The 6000-nt window shown below is 31.8% G+C and overlaps 1 long non-coding RNA gene across 1 annotated transcript; it reads right to left on the bottom strand.

The window, feature by feature from the left end:
* Positions 1–202: 202 nt before the first annotated feature.
* On the bottom strand, positions 203–2040 carry LOC104644507 (uncharacterized). Its single transcript, XR_738402.4, has 2 exons — positions 1855–2040; positions 203–747 (listed from the first exon to the last, which is right to left on the bottom strand). It is a non-coding gene; the product is annotated as an uncharacterized lncRNA (long non-coding RNA).
* Between the last annotated feature and the right edge of the window lie 3960 nt (positions 2041–6000).

The raw sequence follows: 6000 nt of genomic DNA, 5'->3' as shown, positions 1-6000 counted from the left end.
TATATAAGACATTAACATGTTATAATGTAGCTTGTTATAAAGAAACATGCGAAAGCAAATAGAACTTATGTAATCATCAAAAGTTATTTAAATTTACATCATTTATTGAATTTCGAGATAGCATATTTTTAATATATGACAATTAACATGTCGTAATTTGGCATGCCATAATGAAATAGGCTCAATCATATAACCAATGAAATTATCAGAAATATTAAGCATAAATAAGCTATATATATGTATAAAACTCATTTGCCCACAAAATTATTATTTCTTAGATTGTTGGGGAAATGTTAGAAAATTTCACATTAATAATAATAAATAACTTTACTATTTATTAAAAAGTGGTCCTGAAAATAAGATGAAAATTGTCACAATAATATATAAATAATAAAGCATATAATTGATAAATACTTGAGTCGTGTTGCATTGTCCTAAAAAAGTTTTCAACAGTGTGAAATGTTTCTCCATGATTAAACAATCACTTCCCTATTTTAAATATATAGAGGTAGCAGAAATCAGCAAAGTAATTATCATCAGCAGGTTATTAAGGGAATTAAAATACCAAAGCTAAAAAAATAATTAGCTTTAAGAATGAAAAGATGTAATGAGAGAGAAGCGGGAGGGAGTATTTCTTGATACTTTCAATTCACAATGTTTATGCATATTTATAGGCAAATGGAATTGTAGGTTGGTTGACAAAGGGGCATGCCACTTGTCCAACTCCTTCGTGACAAGTGGATGAACCTGTTGCAAGAAGGTCAAAAAAATTTGTTTTTTTTAAAAAAGTTAATTGTCATCTCTTTAATTATAATAATTCCAAAATAATTTAATTATTTGACTTTGTAAATATATTTAATAAAATAATCTTTTGAAATATTTTTGTACATATACCAATTCCTAATTTTAGCCACACGTAAAAGTGAGGGGAAAATGTTTAAGTTTTGTTTTTAGACTTCATATTTCTTATTTAAAACTTTGGTAATTTATTTTTCTTTTCACTTCATGCTTCTTAGTTCTTAATAGTTGGTCTAACTTATTTTTAAATTAGTTTTTAATTTCTGAAAATATTTGACAAGTATAAAAAATGATTTAAGATAAATAAAAAATGACTTAGAATAATTGTGAAGTGTTTGACGAGGTACAAAATGACTTAAAACAAAAATTAAAAGTAGGTCTCCTCTTACTTTTTATGTTTGACTAAAAAGCTATTTATTTAATTTGTTTGGCATTCAGTTTTAAAATTTTAATTGTCAGAATAAAATTTAATTTAAATAAAATAAAAATTCACGTAAACGTAAACTAAATAGATTGTTTAGCTATTGTATTTTTAAAAGAAATAATTTAAATTTAAACAATTATAATTAAAAAGTTTTTAAATTTGTTTAGAAGTAGGAATAAGATGAAAAGTCTTAAAACTCCTGTTTCAGTTAGATAATGACTTCATCTTTCAAAATAAAAATTAAAACCCTAATTTAGGTGAATATTTTTAATATTATTATTAAAACCAAATAAGAAATTCAATTAGTGTTATTTTTAAAAGAAATAATTTTAATTTAAAAGTTTTTAAATAAGAAGTAGAAGAGTAATAGGAATTGGATAATTACTTTAATTTTTTAGAATTTTTAAATGTAAATTAAAAAAAAAATCTGATATAAAACTTAAATATTAACCTAATTCTCCAGATCTAGAGGATTTGGCAGATCAATGGCAAATGTGGAGGAGAATAGACAACAACTACGAGCGATTGCCTCATCGGAAGAGAGTAAAAATGGAGAATACACAGAAGGATCGAGGAAAAAGATGACTAAAGAAGAAGACTTTTACAATTTTATCAAAGAAGGAAATGGATACCTCTGCGGGAGGAGACGGGGCCCGGTAATCATCCGTGACTCCGACTAGATCTTCCAGTCGGTGCATCTCCGAAACATCGATCTCAATTTAGACAAATTTGGTGAAATAATTTAAAAAAAGTTTGGTACAAGATTTATGTACCTTTGATTGTTGCAGCGAAATGAAAATTCACGAACTGAATAATTTGCTTCAAATCCTTCTTTGAATCACTAGGAAATAATGATAGTTTTCACAAACTAAATGTTTTATTGTGTTTTTAATCTAAACTTTAGAGGTTTCTGTTGTTCTTTGATATATCGTGGTTTCACGGTATTATTAATACTTTTCCCTTAAGTTTAGTGTGTCCAAAAGTCTTTTTGTGCTAATTTTTATATAAGTTTCTCCTTATTTGCCCGAAATCTGTCCAAAGATGAATGCGAAGGTTTTTGAGCGAAGAAATGCAGAAGAGACCACCTACGGAGCTTGTGACGGTCCGTCTTGCTCGTGACAGTCCGTTGGCAGCAGCGTAGTGCAGCTGCTGAAGGAAGATGGGGAAGTCTGACCAAGTGTAGGGTTACGAAAAGCGTGATGGACCGTCGTATCCATTACGGTCCTCCTGCAGGTTCGTCATAAAGTTCAAAGAAGTAGTCCAGTACCCATATTCCAAGAGTTCAAGTGTTTTGGAACGGAGACCCTCGACGGACCGTTGTGCCTTTGACGATCCGTCATACCTGCCGTCGAGGGTAATGAAGAGAGCAGCAGAAGAAATTGCATCATGTATGGGACGACGGAGTCCATGACGGTCCGTCATGACCACGACGATCCGTCGCGATGTCCGTCGATTCAGCCGCGTTTTGACAGATTTACAGCAAATAAAGTCCTCGTTTAATTAGGTTTTTTTTTTATAAATAATTTGAAAAACCTCGTTTTTGAGGTTAGACTCTGGATTATTTGGTTAGGCCCTTGATTATTGTTAGACCTGATTATTTTGGACTCTTTGTTCTTCAATTAATTTCAGTAATTGATTGTTGGTGATTTTTGTTGATTAATCAAGCGAACTTTCGGATTTTACTATTTCTCATTGAAGTAAGTGCATGAATTCTTATATCTTATATTTGAATATTGTGATTATGACTATGGGTAACTAAACTCCATAACTAGGGTTGTGGGAACCATAGGCGAATAATGAGGTAAAATCTAACTAAAATAACAATTTTAGAATAGTGTCTTGCATGTATTGATAATTCTTTCGCTTAGAAGTCTTTTTAACGGATGACCAACGTTAGAACTCGCCTTAATGCTACTTGTCGGACCAAAGAGGTAGATAATAGGAAAAGAATTATCAACATAGATTTAGTGTACACTATCTAATAGGCTAGTATTGATTGGTACGAGGTAATAACTTAGTCAAATATCGAATATGATGCTTAATATGAGGTAAAGATAAGGGTTAGTATAGCAACACACATAGCCGGACCAAGGTGTGGAGTGAAATTTTCTAGATGCCGGATCAAGGATTTAGAAATACATAACTTATCACTTTGCATGCAAGATACTAGGAAAGAATTGTTATAGTTAGACTTACCAAGTTATGAACCTGTGGGGAACACGTAAACCCTAGTTACTTTCATTAATTGATTAAACTCCAACATTTGAAGCTGTTAAGTGTCTCTTTCAATTTCGCTAGTTATTTTCGTTTATTTAGAAATAAAACCCCCCCCTTTTATCATTTTTGCTTTTCAAGGAAGTAATTGACTGAACAATAGTAATAATAGATTGAAGTTAAGTCTAAACTATTTTCCTCGTGGGAACGATCCCAACCTCACTATTTGGGTTATTTACTTGACACGATCGCTTTACTTCTTATTTGAGAAGTAAGTTTGAGCGTATCATTCTTCTTGGATTTTCTTTCTGAAGCGTTCAAGTAAAAAGAAAAGAAAAAAATAATTAATTTAAACAGGTGTGATTATTAACGTTGGAACAATTACATAGCAATTGTTCCCAACCCTTTTTAAAATTAATACTTATATTTTTCTCTTTTCTTTTTATTATTATTTTTTTTATTCAGAAAGAAACTCTTGGGTTTGTTTGGGTCGGGTCGATCCACATGGGCGATCCAAACCCAAAACTTACATCTCCAACTTCGCACATGGTGGACAAGACCCAAGTCAACATAATATCAACTAAACACACAATTTATACGACAAATAGTTCATGCGACTTCTGAGCATCACAAGCTTACCTTTAAGGTTTTACAAGCCCTACATAGGAATTCAATCACATGCGGAAAGAATTCATTATTCTTAAAAAAATCACTACTCACAATACCCCAGACTTCATTCACTACTTTAATAGTTACTTATTCGATCACTCATCCTCTTAAAGAGGTTAACTCAAGTTCATGTTTAACTTTATACACACAATTACACTCAATGCCAATATGGTTAGTGCAATAGCCGGCTTGTGTATATAAGTTTATTATTCATTTAATGTCTTTCCTTTCTACTTGAATCTATGTGCTCCTATTCAACTACTTTCCTAGACATACACTGCATTGCCAAATCATTCGTGACTATTAGTAATATGTTAAAGTAGCAACATCAATTGAAATTTCAAGAAACAGCAAAAGGTCAAAGGGTATTTCATTGAAAAGTCATTTTGACTTTTCTAGGTCTCACACAATGAAGAAGCAGGGAATATTCTTTCATTGACCCGTTGATCGCAAGAAACACATGGTATGAAACACGTGCTACTATGTTTTCACCTTATAGTGGTGTATGTGTATCATCATCCGAATTATCCAACATCGTACATATCTCGGTTTAAACACCTCAAGTGTTTAACCCTAGTTTCTCTTTTCTTGTAATCTTTTAACTCATTTTCTTAGAGAAACATTTGTCTGGCTCTTAAAACAAGTCTTAATATGGTGGTGAAACTCATCTATTCACGTTCCTCAACGTAAGAGGTGATTGCTCGTGTGAGAGAGTTAATCCTGCGACTTGTTCGACACATTTTATTTCAAAAAAAATATCACATGCATACTACATTTGAACATAAATTCAATTGTTTAATATATAGGAGAGAATATTATAACAATCAATTCATTTTACAATACTGAAATATCATCATACTTTATGTAAACCTAGATCCTTAACATGTTTTTTCAAACAAGTCTCTAGAGATGGCCTTCGTAAAAGAATCAGCTATTTGTTCAGGTGTAGAAATGTACTGCAAAGTTATTTATCTATTTGCCACTACGTCTCTCACAAAGTTATACTTGATGTCGATGTGATTGATTTTGTTACGATACTTAGGATCCTTTGTGTATGCGATAGCCGCTTGACTATCACAATATAGAATCATGGGACCCTTAGTATTCTTTGCAATGCTTAAATGCTAAAAGAATCTCTTTAACCAAACAACTTCTTGTACTACAGAGGCACAAGCCACAAATTCATATTCCATTATTGAAAGAGTTGTGCAAGTTTGATTCTTACTTTTCCATGAAATTGCACCACCATTTAGTAAGAAAGAATAATCGCATGTTGATTTTCTATCATCCCGGTCACCAGCCCAATCAGAATGGGTATAACCTCTTATGAGTAAATTGGATCCTTTATAACACAGTGTATGATCTGCAGTTCCTTTCAGGTATCTGAATATTCTTTTTACTACTTTCCAATGATCTCCTCCAGGATTGGATTGATATCTGCTAACTAGACTTACAACATAACAAATGTCTGGGCGAGTACACATCATAGAATACATCAAACTCCCGACAACACTAGAATAAGGAACTCGATACACGTCTTCCTTTTCTTTTTCAATCTTTGGACACATTTTAATGTTTAAAGTTTCACTCCTTGCTACAGGAGTATCCATGGATTTGCATCTATTCATTCGAAATGTTCCAATATTTTCTTTATATAAGTTTCTTGAGATAAAATTAAAAATTTCTTTTAACGATCTCTTCGGATCTTAACACCCAATATATAGTCTATTTCACCCATATTTTTCATATCAAATGATTTTGAAAGCCATGACTTGACAGTTTTTACATACTCCAAATTATTTCCAACTAATAAAATATCATCTACGTAAAGAGAAAGAATTACAAATTTTCTATTGAACTTTTCCACGTAGATGCAATGGTCCTCATCGATCATG

This window comes from Solanum lycopersicum, chromosome 11, assembly GCF_036512215.1.
Source record: "Solanum lycopersicum chromosome 11, SLM_r2.1".
In the NCBI taxonomy this organism is placed as follows: domain Eukaryota; kingdom Viridiplantae; phylum Streptophyta; class Magnoliopsida; order Solanales; family Solanaceae; genus Solanum; species Solanum lycopersicum.
This window is presented reverse-complemented; position numbering and strand designations above follow the sequence as displayed.